Here is an 18,488-nt window from a genome sequence, read left to right on the forward strand (position 1 = left end):
TTTTCCCATTTGGAATTCCAAGTGAGTAATAGCATTTAAACTAAGAAGGAACACAAGCCACTGCCTGAGTTACAGACCCGTGAAAGGGGTGAAAATGGACAGCAGTGATAGGACAGTATCTATTGAGCTGCTAAACAAGCCAAGCAGGGATTGGGAAAGTTTACGAGAGTGGCTCCCACACCACTGTTCTTTTGTACTGTGATGTGGAAACAATTTCTGGGGATAGGGTGGACTATTACTGTGTCACTGAGAGAAGCTGGGCACCAGTAAGATCTCAATAATTTATTGGGCCTTTCCCTTGCCTGTATTAGATTCCCTAACCAAATACTCCTTTTAAACAGTTTAGAATAATGATTTTCAGACCATTTTGAAATAAAATATACAGAATTTGTGATTATCCAATGAGTTTAATAACTCTTTGTATTTATGCCCATTATGGCATTCAAGCCTCACAATAATCTGTATGATGCATGGAATATGTGTTGTTATGTCCCATTGACAGAGATTGAAATTAAAAAGCAGAGAAGCTAGGTAAATTGCCCAGAATCACACAGCACATTAATTGCAGGACCAACACAAACCCAAACCTATTAATTAATATCTGGAATAGATTACATTAGTTTTCACTGCTAAGGACTAGAAAGCTAGAGTATCTTTTCTTTTCCATACCACAAACCAGCCTTCAGTTGCTTCATCGAAAAAAAAAAAAAAAAAAAGAAAGAAAAGAAAATAAAAGCTCTGGTTTCGAGAAAAGTTTATCATAATCTCCACGAAGAAGTATTTTTCAATTGTATTATACATAACACAGAATTTTTTTTTTTTTTTTTTTTTTTTTTTTTTTGAGACGGAGTCTGGCTCTGTCGCCCGGGCTGGAGTGCAGTGGCCGGATCTCAGCTCACCGCAAGCTCCGCCCCCCGGGTTTACGCCATTCTCCTGCCTCAGCCTCCCGAGTAGCTGGGACTACAGGCGCCCGCCGCCTCGCCCGGCTAGTTTTTTTGTGTGTATTTTTTAGTAGAGACGGGGTTTCACCGTGTTCGCCAGGATGGTCTCAATCTCCTGACCTAGTGATCCGCCCGTCTCGGCCTCCCAAAGTGCTGGGATTACAGGAACACAGAATTTTTTTAATATCCTTCTCAAGCACCTAAAATCTTTTTCACTAAAATTATTGTTCACCCCTCTGTTATTCAGCTTTTAAACTGTATTAAAACTGAAAACAAGACAACGATCTTCTCCTAAAAACCAGATTCTGTCTCTCCTCCATATTTGATCTGCTTCAAGTATCCAAGCATAAAATTAAAATGAATGATACTGCCACTGTCTTTTTACTTACCCCCATCTGATTCTCTTGCCCCAAAAGCTTAGTCTTAGGAATGTAGAAATGGAACAAATTTGAGTTTGGATATTATTTTTTATTAATAGGATTAAATATTAATTATGTTAAATTTTGTTTACAAATCTGGTTTGTAATGCTGTTTTCCCATCAAAACTTAAGGGCAATTTCAAGTCCATCTGGTCCAGTGATCTGACACTTCCAGCTGTGTGTCAAACCAGTTTGGATTGTACAAGCCTGGGTAGATTATCAAGAAATCTAAGGCTAAATTTCAAATAGCTTTGGGCTAACTTAGTGATTCCCAAACTTGCTAATAATAAAAATAACCTGGAGCTATTGTTAAAAATATAGATTCCCAGACTTTTCTGGAATCTACAGTTTTAAGATGTGCCCAGGTGATTACTTCTCTCAGCTGTATTTGGGAAACATTGTGCTAAATGTTCATTTTAAGTGGAAACCAAAACTAAAGCAGGGATTTTTATTGAATTTTGAAAAGATCTTAGAGGCTCCTCTTAAATCAACAAATTCAAGTTAATGTTTTTCAAGAAAACTTGGGAAAATAAAGACATTATCAAACATGGTCATCACCTACTGTATACATATTTCAAGAAGATTTTGTTTCTGTAGGCATCGATTCTTTCTAAAATTTGTATCACCAGCAGCTAAGCCAGGTCTACACACTGTGCTTGGTATAGAATGCTTAATAAATATTTAATTAAAGAATGAATAAAAAAATGACTCAAGTCTCCACTTCTTCAAGAAGTTCACATCCATCTTTCCAACCACCTGTGATATCTTACCTCTCTCTCTCGTATGCATGTTATAAATACAGCCTACTCCACCCCACAATGCACTTGATCCCATTGTATTCAATTGTTCCTCTAAGGCAGCACATTGTGTTAAAAAGAAATATGACTTTCGGTTCAGGCACCCATGGACAAATTTCTTAACCTAGAATCAACGTGTGGATATGATAAGTATTTTACAGAGTTGGTGAGAGGATTCAATGAGTAATGCCCACCAAGTATTATGTATGACCTCTGTAAAACTACCTATGTCTTCTCATACTTAATATAGTGCCAACGTCACTGCAAGAGCTCGGTTTATTCTATTTTCCTTCCATTCTTCCTTCATTGAATAATCTACAGATCCTTTAAGATCAGGGACCAAGTCTTACACTTCTTTATATTCCTTTGCCGCTATCCTTTGTCAGTTATTCTGAGCATCTTTGTTCAAATAATTGTGAATTTAGAAAGATCAAAATGAAATGGCACAGGAAAATAAGAGTAGAGAAATAAAGAGAGAGCACTGAAAGAAAAAAGAAATACTTAAAAATAGTAAATGCTGGAAAGAGTTGTCTTCTCAATAATTATCCCAGGCACCATGGAACTAGCCCTCAGTGCAGAATTAGAGTTGACATCCTAAGACTGCCCAGCAGGAGTTGTTTCTCACAGCAATAATTGTTTGCAGTTTTGTTCGCTTCCAGTAACTTAGATTTCAGAACAAAGAGTAAATGTTTGATTTTTACCTACACTGCACAGTATTCTCTTTGCAATATAGTTTTTATTTGCTGAGGCTTTTCTGCTTATCTGCAAAGCTCAGAGTTTCTTTCAAATATAATTCATGCAATTTTTAATCTTTAAAGTCAAATGGAGATGAAAAGTAATACTATATACTGCATGTAGCCCAGGATTCTCCACATTCCTAGCTCCAAATAAAAACTAAAAACAAATGGGAAGACAGGTTTTTGTTAATTTTTAATTTTTAATTTTTTTTTTTTTTTTTTTTTTTTTGAGACAAGGTCTCACTCTGTCACCCAGGATGGAGTGTAGTAGTGCCATCATGGCTCACTGTAGACTCGACTTCCTGGGCTCAAGTGATCCTGCCTCAGCCTCCTGAGTAGCTGGGACCACAGGCAAGCACCAACATGCCTGGCAATGGAAAAAATAGTTTTTCAGGTTGCTTTCATTAATTAACTAAAGTAATTTAGAGCTAAAAACCCAGCAGAAGTCTTTTTACAGATGAGGTCCAAACTGAGACCTAAAGAAGGTAAGTGAACCACCTAAGAACAAATCAATCAAAATTCCAACCAGGATGAATAATTTATATCTAAAGAAATTTATTAAATCATTACATTTTAGACCCACAAATGATCTTAGAAACACCCAAGTCTAAAATATCACTCTCAAATAGAAATACCCAATACAACATTCCTGATGGTGCTGTGTGAATATTACCTCTGAGAATTAATTACTTGTCACAATTAGACAGCCCATTCAATTTGTGAGATATTTTATTTTCATATCTAGCCATAATATCTTTCTTTCTACTCTTTGTTCCGGATTCTGATATTTGAGAAACTGATAATTCTGCTTCCTTTTCTCTTGAATATTTTCATATTTCTTTTAGGCATTATACTCCAGATTTTTTAATAGTCAAATAATTGTATTTTATTATTTTTAATTTATTTTAAGTTTGGGGTACATGTACAGGTTTGTTACCTAGGTAAACTTGTGTCATGGGGGTTTGTTGTACAGATTATTTCATCATCCGGGTATTAAGCCTAATACTCACTAGTTATTTTCCCTAATTCTCTACCTCCTCCTACCCTCCACCCTGCAATAGACCCCAGTATGTGTTGTTCCCCACCATGTGTCCATGTGCTCTCATCTTTTAGCTCCCACTTATAATTGAGAACACGCAATATTTGGTTTTCTGTTTCTGCATTAGTTTGCTAAGGATAATAGCCTCCAGTTCCATCCATGTCCCTGAAAATGACATCATCTTTTTTCTTTTTTACGGCTGCAAAGTATTCCGTGGTATGTACCATATTTTCTTATGCAGTCTGTCATTGATGGGCATTTGGTTGGTTTTGTATCTTTGCTATTGTGAATAGTGTTGCAATGAACATATGTGTGCATGTGTCTTTATAACAGAATGATTTATATTCCTTTGAGTATATACATAGTAATGGGGTTGCTGGGTTGAATGGTATTTCTGTGTTTAGGTCTTTGAGGAATTGCCACACCGTCTTCCACAATGGTTGAACTAATTTACACTCCCACCAATAGTATATAAGCATTCCTTTTCTCCACAACCTCTCCAGGAGCTGTTATTTTTTGACTTTTTAGTAATAGCCATTCTGACTGGTGTGAGATACTATCTCATTGCGGTTTTGATTTGCATTTCTCTAATGATCAGTGATTTTACTATAACATTTTAAATATTTCATGAGCTTGGTCCCCTCCAGATATTCTGTAATTAATATTGATGAGGATAACATAGAGAAAAAAAATTATGAGAACAACCTATATTTATTGTGTGTTTTCTATGATAAGGCATTGTGACAAATGATTAGCATTTACTATCTGTTTTGTCCAGTGCTCTATCCACAGCACCTAAAACAGTGCCTGACATACATTAGGCATATGATGAATGTTGGTTGACTGAAGCCACCTTCATCAAACTCTTCAAAGGAGGCTTAATTATTCCTATCAAAGAGCCAATATATATTACAGTTGGAATTTGAAGATAGAGCATTTTGACTACATAACTTGATACATGCAATTAACCATTGTGCTTTAGGCTTACAAATGTTCTTTTCTCAAATTTATTCCATTTATTAACTATTACAATACGTCCTCACTTAATATCGTCAATGGATTCTTGGAGACTAAGTTTAAACAAAGCGACATTCAACAAAACCGATTTTACGACAGGCTAATTGATATAAATAAGAGTTAAGATCCTGTGGCATATTTCTGGTCACAAAAACATCACCAAACTTCTTAATAAAGACCCACTTCTAATAGTAAACATTGAAATAAATGTTGTCTACATGTACATTTCAGAAAGATTAATAAAAATAAGATAATTACTTATCTAATTTGTAGTGAATCAGTGAATCACAGCAGTAGTAGTGGTGGTGGGTTCAATTGAGAAATAAATATTTGCAAAGTGAGAGTTGTAATGAGCACCTCCAACCACCACACAGTCCAAAAAACCATAAATATGGTATGCTCACTGAGTGCTTTCATGTCAAATTGTTTATTGTCCTGTATTTGTATGATTATTGCATACTTTACAAATTTTTATTTTACCATCATTTCTATTCATTCTTCATTTTCCAACCTGATTATTCCAGTTCAGCATCTCAGGTAGCTGGAGCCTTTCCTGGCAGCTCAGGGCACCAGGAGTGAACCAGCTTTCGACAGGACACCATTCCACTGTGGGGCACACACATGCACATACACACAGACACACACATATACATACACTCTCTCAGACTGGCATACGTGTTAACCTAACATGCACAGTTTTGGGATATAGGAGGAAATAGAAGTACTTGAGAAAAAAAAATCCATGCAGACATAAGAAGAACATGCAAACTTCACACAGACAGTGACTCTGTCCCAGAATTAATTATTTTTCATTGATGGCATAATAAAATGACTTTGCACAAAACAATGTTATTTGAGGATATGCTGTATAAGTAAAAGTTCTGCATCTAGAAGGGAACTGTATAGTATTCTAGAATTCTGTTCATGGGAGTTGATTCCTATAGTATACAAATAAGCTGTTATTTCTTGATCCCTGACCCCTGCAAGCTACCACTCTATTTCTTTTACTCCCTTTTCAGAAAAATCCTTTAGAGTTATCTGCCTTGCTGTCTCCAATTCCTCCTCTTCAGTTACTTTGTAAAACCACTTCATTTACTTTCTCCCCAAATCCTCCATGAAAATCGTTTGTTAGGATCTTCAATGATTTTCACTACACTAAATCCAGCAGACCTAATTATACTTGACTTGTCAGCCACATGAAACACAACTCATCCCTCACTTCTCTCCAATACACTTCATTCCCTTGCCATCCAGTACAACTATCTTGGTCTCCTCGCACCTCACCGAGCACTCCTTCTCAGTCTCAATCCTCTTTTTAATCCAGAGCTCTTGGTGTTAGTTTGCCCCAGGGCACAGTCCTTTTTGTCTATACTCACTCCCCTGTGATCTCATTCTTCTCAGGGCTTTAAACACAATTTCAGTGCAAAGACTCTCAACTGTCACATTCCCGCCCATAACTCTCTCTCCACTGCCTTATTTTAATGTCCAACAGAGAACCAAAACACAATTCCTACTCCCAACCATTCCAAACCCACTCTACCCACAGCCTTGCCTGTCTCAGTTGATGGAAACTCTATCCTTGCTGAAGGTCAACACTCTTGGAATCACGTTGACACTTCTCTTTCTTTAACATATAATCTGTCAGAACATCCTAAACCTCGATTGTTTTCTTTTTTAAAAATCTGATCATGTCACCCTTCCACTCAAAACCTTGCAATGGTTCTCCACTTCACTTACAGTAAAAGCCAAGTCCTTAACTGGCCTTTCATGTTCTGCCTGATCCATTCCTCTGTTATGTTAAACATCACCCTCTTTAGCTCACTTAATCCTCGCAAAAACCCTATGACAGTTTGTTATCCCTATGTTGTAGATAAAGAGACTGAGGCTGACAGACAGTTTTTGTTTTGTTTTGTTTTGTTTTGTTTCGTTTGAGACAGAGTCTCACTCTGTTGCCCAGGCTGGAGTTCAGTGGCGTGATCGTGGCCACCAGGAGCTGCTCAAATCTCTGCAACCTCAGCCTCCTGGGTTCAAGTGATTCTCCAGCCTCAGACTCCCAAGTAGCTGGGATTACAGGGACATGCCACCATGCCAGGCTAAGTTTTGTATTTTCAGTAGAGATGGGGTTTCATCATGTTGACCAGGCTGGTCTCAAACTCCTAGCCTCGAGATTAACCCACCTCAGCCTCCCAAAGTGTTGGGATTACAGACATGAGCCACTGGGTCAGCCAGAAGTTAAGTATTTGATTTAAGATTAAAAGACTAGTGAATGATATAGCCAAAATGTAAACTTGAGTAGCGGTACTCTTTATCATTCCATTCACTGAACCAAGAAGAGCTGACGTTCATTGCAAAACCCCAAGGAGGCAAAGAAACAGGTGGTACCTGGTACCCCTAAAAATGAGAGGTGAATGCAGGACTAAAAACAGGTAGAGTCATTGAAAATCTGATTAAAATTTCAGTCTTCACTTTGCATAGACAGGCAATGGATCCTTCCTAACCTTGGAAGAGGAATTGAGACTTACATGGTGGTAAGGGTGGGCCAGAGAGATGCAGGACTGGGGAATACTAGACATAAAGAGCCAAATCATTCCCCGGTCTAAAATGAGATATTATTTTGCCTTGTATTTCCCATAACTTTTTCCATGAACATTTCAAAAACAATTTTTAGAACATTAGCATGGAGCAGTATAGACCTGGCTAAACAGCTTAGTCCAAAAATTAATGAAAATGACAAGTCTGCATTCAAAGACAAACTACTTAATGACTAATTTTTTTAATTGGTTCTAGGCTGAGACCTTTGTATAACAAGTTTCAGCCTAGAGAAAAATTTTTATGCTGCAGTTATGAACTGCTGATAATAGAAGATTTAATGGAATTTCAAATAGGCCATTAATTGTAACATGCCAATATAATAACAGGAAGATTAAAATATGACTAAACTAAACAAGTTCAATACAGCTTAAGGACTTTGTTTGAAATTAAACTTTCCCAAGTATATATTTTGATATCAAATCTTGAAAAGTTAAATACTGAAACAGATAGCAAAAGGTTTTTGTGGCAAATTTCCATAAAATATTCCTGAATAGCTTACACTAACAACTTTGCAACCATATGAATTAGAAATTAGATCAAGCATAAAATAAATTGGGATAAGAGAGTTGTGGTGTGTGTGTATTTATAATGTCTTATCCTTTTCAAAAGAAAATTTTGTGAAATGTGATTCTTCAGGGTAAATTTTGAGGTGTTTGTGACTTTTAATTTATTTCTCACAATATGGGGTTGCAAAACGGTAAAAAGGATTGGATGGAGTATTGTTTTTGAGTATATTGAGTGTAAACCTTGGAAAAGACAGATGGTGTATAGAGAGATTTCATTCTGTTTGGGGAGAAGAAAGAAAAAAATATGGTGGTAATAGCTACTGTGTTGTTTTTCTAAGGATGGTGCAATGTTGGAGAGAATTATATAGATTCCAGCTGTATTTTGTATTACCATGTGTATATCAAAAAGACTTGCTGGTGGGTTGGAAATGAGAGGCAAAGAGAGGAAGAAATTAAAAATGATGAGCAAGGCCAGGCATAGTGGCTCAACCTTGTAATCCCAGCACTTTGGGAGGCAGAGGCAGGCAGATCACCTGAGGTCAGTAGTTCGAGACCAGCCTAGCCAATATGGTGAAACCCCGTCTCTACTAAAAATACAAAATGAGCCGGGTGTGGTGGTGCACACCTCTAGTCCCAGGTACTTGGTAGGCTGAGGCAGGAGAATTGCTTAAACCCAAGAGGTGGACGTTGCAGTGAGCTGAGATTGCACCATTGCATTCCAGCTTAGGCGACAAGAATGAAACTCCATCTTAAAAAAAAATAAAAAAAGATGAACAAGTTCCTGGCTTGAGCAACTGACAAAATTTACTGAAAGAAGATCAGTAGGGCAAGTAGATTCATGGGGTGTGGAATCATAAGTTCTCTCTGGGACTTCTAAAGTTTGTGATGCTCGTGAGTCATCCAACAGGTGAAATCATGTAGGATGTTAAATATCCAAGTCTGGAGTCATCTCCACTGAACTATGGACATCAGCAACAGTGAACACAAAGTTGGTCAGATTCAACATTATATGAGCACAGAGTAGGCGGTCACCTTGAAAATGCTATGACGTAGTCACAAAAGTCTAGTAGGAAAGTGAGGAAATCTAGATTCTTGTTTTTCTCCTCATTCCACTATCTAGCTGTGGGATTCATTCTAACTTTCTAGAATTCACAATAGTGCCATTGTTTATAATATACACTCCCAATTCAGAAAACTGGGACCAAGTTCTAGTTGTGCCTCTTACCAGCTGCATAACTTCAGAAAAGATAAAATATTTGTGCCTCAGTGTCCTCATCAATAAAAGGGTGATATTATTATAACTATTTCATAAGATTGTCTTAGAATTAAATTACCATGTGTGTTTATACACACAAATACATACACACACACCATAACTTAAGGTTGTTTCTGAAACATAATAAGTGCTAATTAAGTGTTTGTTATTATTATTATAAGATGGATTCGATTATAATAACATCTTTCAGATTTTATCTATTAATAAGATCCTTTCTTCCAAACAATATTATGTAGAAACTCAATATGTAAATATATATGAGAAATAAAGAGGGTATGGCTATGGCTGGAACTTAGAATCCATGTCCCACCAGCTTAACAGTTTCCCCTCCCTTTTCCCTGTCAATAGCCTCAGAGGAAGATCTAGGAAACTTGTCATCCTCTTTTCTGAAAACCACCAGACTAGATAATCTTTCCAAAGTGAGAGAGAAATAGATGTTTTCAGACATACAAGCAATAAAGAGTCTAAAAAGAGATCCTCACTAAAAGAACTCAGTGCTTGGGCAATAACAGTAGTGAAGCTGGAGGTTCAGTCCATCTTACTGGAGGGATGCTTCTTCTCTAGTCCTATGTTCCTTTCCATATGGTGGGTCTTCCACTTGCATCACAGCCCTGGGCTTCCTCTCCCCACCCTACCCCCAGCTTACTAGTCCTCCTCTGAGAAAAGTATCTTAATATGATGGGAAAATTTGAAAGGAGAGATTGGGTGTAAGGAGAGAAGCCACTTCCTCTCTCCTTCTGCTGGGGAGCCACTTGTCTATAGGGAAGAACCTTATGCTGTGCTGCTTCCATATGGTACTATCTGGGCACATTGGCACCCACTGTCAGGGGGCTTTTGCTATCTTCCAGAACTGCCTATGACATGGTTTTATAACCATCTAATTCTGGGTACCAGTATTAGAAAGTCCACTTGTCCACCAGCAGGCAATTTTTCAACTATCAGCTCTGTCGGTAACAAATATCACATTTGGGTTCCCACATGCCTTACACTTTTGTCTTATTTTTAATGGATTCAGAACTTGGATGACAAGATGTATGCTATTTAGAAGACCCCCTTGACCTCCAATAGTGTGGGGCAAAAACAAAAACAAAAACAAGTCGGTGAACTCAAAAAAATCTGTTGGCAAATTCCTGAGATAAAGTTCCCGATCAAAAAAAAAAAAAAACAAACAAACAAAATTTATCATGCTAAAGAGGTTGGATTTTATCCTGTAAGGAGTCAAAGGTCATTAGAACACTTTAAAGAAAAAATAAATGGCCAGATTGGTATGTTTGATTATTTTCTCAGACAGGGTCAGCATAGAAAGAAGACAGTACTGAAAACTGGCTAGCATCAGGTTAAAAAGAAAAGGCAGCATTTCTGAATGTCAAATTCACCTGCTCTATAACTTTGTATAAGGCTGCCTCAGATGATGATGTCACATTTTCCCAACCTACTATCTAACAGCTGGTCAGCCTGTTCCATAGATTTCATTAGGTCAAGCAATCAAATAAGCAAATCTTCAACTGCAATGGGATCTTTATCATGGTGTTTCAAAGATGCTTTACAACTTTCCATTAAAAAAAAAAAAAAAAAGAATGAAGTAATGTTTCTCTTCTGACTTCCAAAGTTTACATTTTCATGATACATTGTTATTTAGAATTTTATTGTGAAATTTAAAAAGGCAAAATACTGATAATCACAGAGTGATAGCTTAAGAACTAAAATTTGTGGCTATAAAATAGATCATTTGTCACAAAATTAGCACAGTTTTAAAATTTTGATGCAAAACAAATGTATACTACATTGCAACATTTGTTTTTTCCTTGCATACAATTTTTTTTTTTTTTAGTAATTGTGAGAATATGTCAAGAACCTAATAGTACCTCTTAGCTATAAGCTAGGCATTAAGCTGATACTTGGTTCCTTGCCTTTCTGAGTGCTCTCTTTTTGTGCCATTCCTCTGAGAACAATGCTTCCAGCAGAACTGATTTTGACATAGAAGTAAATAGTTTCTGCTACAAACATTTATTAAGTTCCATAGTGGGCTAACACTGTCCGGGGCACGGGGAATACTGTCATGAACAAGCAAGAGAGGACACCGTCCGTGGTTCGGGAAGATCAAAGTCACATACAAGCGAAAGCAGTAGTAGTAACACCCCATCCTCAATTCCTAAGGGTTCCCCCATCCTGACCTCCCATCAGGAAATCCCCTGATGTGTACACTACCTGATGAGGAACTTTGTTGAGGAAACACAAGAAAGGGAGGGAAAGGATACTCACCCGGCTAGGCAAATCAGCCAAATCACCTGGGATGACAAACATCATAATCACAGATTGCCCTGCTTCAAGGAGGAGCCACTTGGTGACTTAAATCATTCAGCTGTTTCATTCTTAATCTTTGTTTTATTGTGTTTTCTTCAACACAGCTGCTAAGTACTCCCTTTCTTAGCAGGGAAAAAAGTGCAGGCCTAGCTATTTCTAAAGTCCAGTCATTAGTTCCTTGGAAACAAAATATATTAATACAAAACCTCTTTTAGTAATAAAAAGCCTACCCAAACTACTTGGGAGAAACAGGCTTGTCTGGCTTTCTAGCTGGGAAGTTCCACCAATGAACTTCAGGCACGGCTAGATCACAGTGCTCAAATTACATCTTAAAGATTTGACTTTCCCATTCTATCTTTGTTTTTCTCTGGGCAGATTCTTCTCACATGTGGCAAAGATGACCACCAGCAGCTCTAGGCTTCCATCATCTTTACAGACGATACACCTGTACCCCGCCCTCCCCACACCAGCAAATTGTACCTTTCCTCATAGTTTCAGCAAAATTCCAGGGATTGTCCTCCAGAGAAATGCTAGAAAGAAAAAAGAAAACATAGGTATATCCATTTTACACAAAAAGCCCTCTAATATTTTTAAAGACTTTTAAATAAAGAGAACAAAATTTTAAAAAAATCAAATTCCAATGACAAAAAACTGTATAGATTAATGTTTTTTATAGATCTCCCTCTGGAGTTTATGGAAATGTCAATGGAATTAAGTCAGCTATTTCTTAGCTCCTTTTACTGACTCACTTCTTGTTGTACTGTTCAGAACAATCTCTGCCTAACTTTTTTGTTTAGGTTTTATTTTCAGGATAATACTCATAGGTTTTCCCAACTTCTTGTTTGCCATCCTCTCTTTCTAATTACATAGCCAACAGTGAAATTACGTAGACTAGTTACAGATAATAGATCCAGAGAGAGCCAAGTAAGACTTGTATCTTCTCAGAAAACCATAGGCTTTCTAGATCTAACGTCTTCTGGCTTCACATAGACAAGTCAATTTACTTAATTCCTTGATGCTTGACCTATGCTTTGCTCCATTATGTTTTTAGCAATGGTTATCAAGCACAAAGCTGGAAATTTGTCTCTATGGGACTGGAACATAGAAAGCTGGTGCTGGGCTTTGAGAAACCCTCACAAAAGAGGACAAAGACCAGGCACTGTAAGGAAGATGAAGATTGTACACATTCTCTCAAGCTGGGCGGGTCTCTTGCCCATGCAATTCTCTCCAGCTGTAGAAAAGTGGAGACTGTAGAAAAGTCAGCCCACTACCTGTGGCTAAGAGGAAAACAAATTATTCTCATATGGTAGGAAGAATGCACCTGTACTGTATCAATGGAGAATTACCTGGGCATGATCAAGATGAAAATAAATCTCATGGCAAAAACAAACAAATATTTAATGCAAAGTAAAAGGACCCAACTTGGAAGAAATTATAGCTTAAAAATGACATGGAAATACCTCACAGTTGCTTTAAGCTATAGATGAATTTAATAAGAATACAAATTCAAAGGATTTTAAGAATGAACTGAAAAATGAGTTGATCAAACAACGGTTTGAGATCAAAAAGAAGTTTGTCAGTCTGAGAAAAAAACAATTAAGGATGGATAACATTGTTCTCAGGCCATAAAATTCATTGGCTCTTCTCTCTTCTTTCAAATAAAATATGGTTTAGGAGCTCAGGAAATAAACCAGACTCATTGTTTGAAGAGATTCCCTAAGATATCGCCTGTTTCCTGCTTTAAAGATCATACACCTTCTCTTGGAATTAGGAAAGATCAAGGCTTCATGAAGACTTTGGTGGAAACTTGGCAAATGCACATGTGTGTGTGCACACACACTAGCCAGTGGAGAGGAGTAAATATTTGAGACCTATTGAAGAGTTAAAGTCTTTGTGTTCCTTCAGCAACATCACACAAAATGACAAGTATACGCTAATCATTCTCACTGTCAAACCCCTCAATACCATTTCCACCACTACCATTCTCTGTGTTCCATGGAAAGCTGACCCCTGAGGACTCATCACCCTTGCTCCTTTGTCCTTGGGCTTCCAGTTGGGCAGGAGATCAGAAGGTAGGAGGAGGGAGAGGCCAATATGTTTTTTCTCCAATTTTTCCCTGCTGCTTTGTAGATCTCTGACAGTAGATAGAACACTCCACACTCTGCTGGTGTGAGAGGGGACCTTCTTCTCTGTGTTCATTGTCAGTTGACTCCAGGAGCGCTGTAGTGCCTGTAGCAGCTTCAAGCAGTTGTTAGTCTCTCGAATCTCACTATTGCTTATTTTTTTCTCTTAATCTCATTCCCACCCCAACAGTACTTCTTAATATGTCTAAATTTTAAGCAAACAGGGCAAATTCTGTTTCCTCACAGGATCCAAACTGAGTTGCAAACACAGATACTGACTTTGGCCAAATTGAGAAAAATGAATAATTTCAAAGAAGCAAAGAAAATTAAAAAGGTTCTGATAAATATAGAATTGTTCTTATAGGGAAATGGCTAAAGATAATAATAGTGAATGTAAAAAAGAAAAGAAGAAGGAAGAGAAGGAGGAACAATCTAAGAGATTAGGGGGAAATTAACAGATAAGAGAGTTAGATAAAAAGGATCTAACATAGATACTGGGTTGTAAAGAACCAAACAGATACAAAAAGTTATTTGAAAATATGAAACAAGAATAAGAATAATTTCCCCTGAATTGAAGGCAAATGCTGCAGACTGAAAGAACACACTGGATTTGAAAGAAATTTGACACAGAGTAGTCAACGCCAATTCATATTCTAGTTAGGTGATTTTCCTTATGCTAGTTGTGCTACTATCAAGCATTAAGAAAAAGAATTCAAACAAAAAAGACCAAAAACGCCAATCACTATCACCGGGGAAGTAATCACACTGGCCTCAGATTCCTTGACAATTGGAGATTGGTTGTACTGTTCTTCATGGTTCTGGGGGGAAATCACGGTACATTGTAATAGTCCTATTATGTTAAAAATAAGTTTTAATAAAACCTGGAAGGTAGATAGAATGAGATGACAGAATGGATGTGACTGTTAATGTCCTCCTTATTTATAGCAGGGAATCACTATTAAAACTGAGACTTTCCAATCGTTTTTTTTTTTTAGGTGGAGTTTCGCTCTTGTTGCCCACGCTGGAGTGCAGTGTTGGGATCGCAGCTCACGACAACCTCTGCCTTCTGGATTCAAGCGATTCCCCTGCCTCCGAGTAGCTGGGATTACAGGCATGTGCCACCATGCCTGGCTAATTTTGTATTTTTAGTAGATAAGGGGTTTCTCCATTTTGGTCAGGCTGGTCTCTAACTCCCGACCTCAGGTGATCCACTCTCCTTGGCCTTCCAAAGTGCTGGGATTACAGGTGTGAGTCACCGCACCCAGCCCCTCCAATCTCTTAACATTTGTGTTTTTCCAAAATTTCTTCCACAGTCTTAGAGGAATCTTTTACGTTGAAAGGAAAGGAAATATTTGTTTGAAACTTACACTTCCATCAGGGTGTTTGAGAATGTTTGTGTGGTGTGTATGTATGCATGTGTGTGTGTGTTTGGGTCATAAAGAAATTGGCTTCTTTTTCACTTTAAAAAACATCTATAGGCCGGGTGCAGTGGCTCACGCCTGTAATCCCAGCACTTTGGGAGACTGAGGTGGGCAGATCACCTAAATCAGGAGTTTGACAAGCAGCCTGGCTGGCAGAGCGAAACCCCAGCTCTACTTAAAATACAAAAATTAGCCAGGCAGGGTGGCACACATCTATAGTCCCAGGTACTCCGGAGGCTGAAGCAGGAGAATGGCTTGAACCTGGGAGGCAGAGGTTGCAGTGAGCTGAGATCGTGCCACTGCACTCCAGCCTAGGTGACTGAGCAAGACTCCAACTCAAAAAACAAACAAACAAACAAACAAACAAAAAACCCGAAAACTATAATAGGCCAGGCATGGTAGCTCAAGCCCATAATCCTAGCACTTTGGGAGGCCAAGACAGTTGGATTGTTTGATTTCAGAAGTTCAAGACCAGCCTGGGCAACATGGCTAAACCCCATCTCTAAAAAATATAAAAAAATTGCCTTGGCATAATAACACTCACCTGTGGTCCCAGCTACCCTAGAGGGTTCCTTGAGCCCAGGAGTTCAAGGTGGTAGTAATCTATGATAGTACCACTACACCTCAGTCTGGGCTACAAAGTGAGACCCTGACTCTTTTTCAAAAAAAAGTCATCTATAATATAATCATATTTTAAAGCATTTCTTTCCTGTCTAGTGGTCTATTTTTTAAAGAAACATGCCTGGATAAAGTTCATCTAATATTAACCAAGTTTCTTCCTATGTGGTGAGATTTAACTGATTTTTAAATCTCCATGTTTGTACTTTTTGCAGTGTTTGAATTCCTTCTAAAAATACACTTAGTATTTACAAGAAAAGATAGAATAATTTATTTTATTAAAAATAAGGCTGTAAACAAGACAAAATATTAACCAACAACTATTAATCTCTTAATATGGAGATTATGAGATTATAATCTCATATATGAGATTATAATCTCATTATGAGATTATATCTCATATATGAGATATGGAAGGATATGAATCATTTTAGTGTTCTTCTTCTACTTTTTTCTAATTGGCAAATAATAATTCTATATATTTATGGGGTAGGATGTGATGTTTCAATACATGTATATACATTGTGAGATGATCAAATCAATGTAATTAGCATACCCGTTACCCCAAAAGCTTATTATTTCTTTGTGGTGAGAACATTTAAAATCTTCTCTTTTAGTTATTTTGAAATATCTAATACATTAACTATAGTTACCTTGCTGTGCAATAGAGCAGCTAAAACTTATTCCTCCTAGCTGTAACTTTGTACCTGTTGACAAATGTCTCTCCTTTTGTCCATTTACCTCCCCCAATCCAACCCCCTGGTAACCATCATTCTGCTCCCTACTTCTTTTTTTTTTTTTTAATTTTAGCATCAGAATTACGTGCAAATCTGCTCTCTCCTTCTATGAGCTTGCCTTTTTTAGATTTTACATATACATAAGATCACATGGTATTTGTCTCTCTGTGCCTGACTCATTTCACTTAACACAATATCCCCTAGGTTCATCCATGTTGTTGAAAATGACAGAAATTCAGTTTATTTTTTAAAGATGAACAGTATTCTGTTATGTATATATACCACATCGTAAAAATCTATTCATCCCTTGATGGAAAGTTAGGTTGTTTCCATATCTTGGCTATTGTGAATAACGCTGCAATGAACATGAAAGTGCAGATGTCTCTTTGGCATAATGATTTTAATTCCTGTGAATATATACCCAGTAGTGAGATTGCTGCATCATATGGTAATTCTATTTTTAGTTTTTTAAGAAATCTTCATATTATTTTCAAAATGTCTACTAATTTATAATACCACCAACAGTATATAAGGGTTCCCTTTTCTCCACATGCTCACCAACACTTGCTATCTTTTATGTTTTTGATAATAGTCAGTCTACAATTGTGAGGTGGTATCTCATTGTGGTTTTAATTTGCATTTCTCTGATGATTAAAGATACTGAGCATTTTTTTCATGTATCTCTTGGCCATTTGTACGTCTTCTTTTAAGAAGCGTCTATTCAAGTCCTTTGCCCCCCTTTTTTTTTTTTTTTTTTTTTTTGAGACGGAGTCTCACTCTGTCACCCAGGCTGGAGTGCAGTGGCCGGATCTCAGCTCACTGCAAGCTCCGCCTCCCGGGTTCACGCCATTCTCCGGCCTCAGCCTCCCGAGTAGCTGGGACTACAGGCGCCCGCCACCTCGCCCGGCTAGTTTTTTTTGTATTTCTTAATAGAGACGGGGTTTCACCGTGTTAGCCAGGATGGTCTCGATCTCCTGACCTCGTGATCCGCCCGTCTCGGCCTCCCAAAGTGCTGGGATTACAGGCTTGAGCCACCGCGCCCGGCCTGCCCATTTTTAAATAGAGTTGTTTTCTTGTTATTGAATAGTTTGGTTTATTTATATATTTTGAATATTGGCTCATTATCCCATATGTGATTTTCAAATATTTTCTCCCAATCTGTGGATTGTCTCTTCTCTCTATTAAGCTTCTTTTACTTTTTAATAAAAGTTTGTTTCATGTCTTTGCAAAACAAGGTTCCAGACTTCATTTGATAATATACAGGAAAGTTCAATAATTTGTGACAGCATATTGCAGGGTAAGGAATACTCAAGCTTTAGACTGAACCCAAGTTAAATATCAATTATCTATTGTTATGTAGTAAATCACTCCAAACTTAGGTAGCATAAAATGACTACTATTTTATATACTTATGACTTTGAGGGTCAAGTAGTTAGGCAATGTACAATGATAATAACTTGTTTCTGTTCTTTGATGTCTGGAACCTCACCTGACTTTACTTAAATATCCAGGAGCTGGCTGGAAAGGCTCAATGGAGGACATATGTCTGCAGTCTTGGTTCTGACTCTTAGCTTGGGCTCCTCATATCATGGTAGTCTCAAGGTTCCAAGAGGAAACATTACAAACAAGACAAACTCCCTAAGTCCAAGTGGTTAGTAAGCCTCTGTTAATGTCATGCTTGCTAATGTCCCATTGGCAAAAGCAAGTCCCAAGGTCAAACCTAGACTCAATGTGGGAAGGGCAAACACAAGAAATTTGGATCCTAGCTCTATCTTTTTTGACCTTGACAAGTAATTTTATTTCTTTAAGTCTCAAAATTTTGAGTTTTCTCTCCTGTAAAATGAAGATAACAATATCCGATTCACTTGGTTTAAGGGATTAAATGAGACAAAAGTATAGCTAACAGAGAACCTAAGAAATAGTACATGTTTAATAGATATTAATTTTCATAATACTTATTA

This window comes from Macaca nemestrina, chromosome 11 (genome assembly GCF_043159975.1).
Source record: "Macaca nemestrina isolate mMacNem1 chromosome 11, mMacNem.hap1, whole genome shotgun sequence".
NCBI lineage: Eukaryota > Metazoa > Chordata > Mammalia > Primates > Cercopithecidae > Macaca > Macaca nemestrina.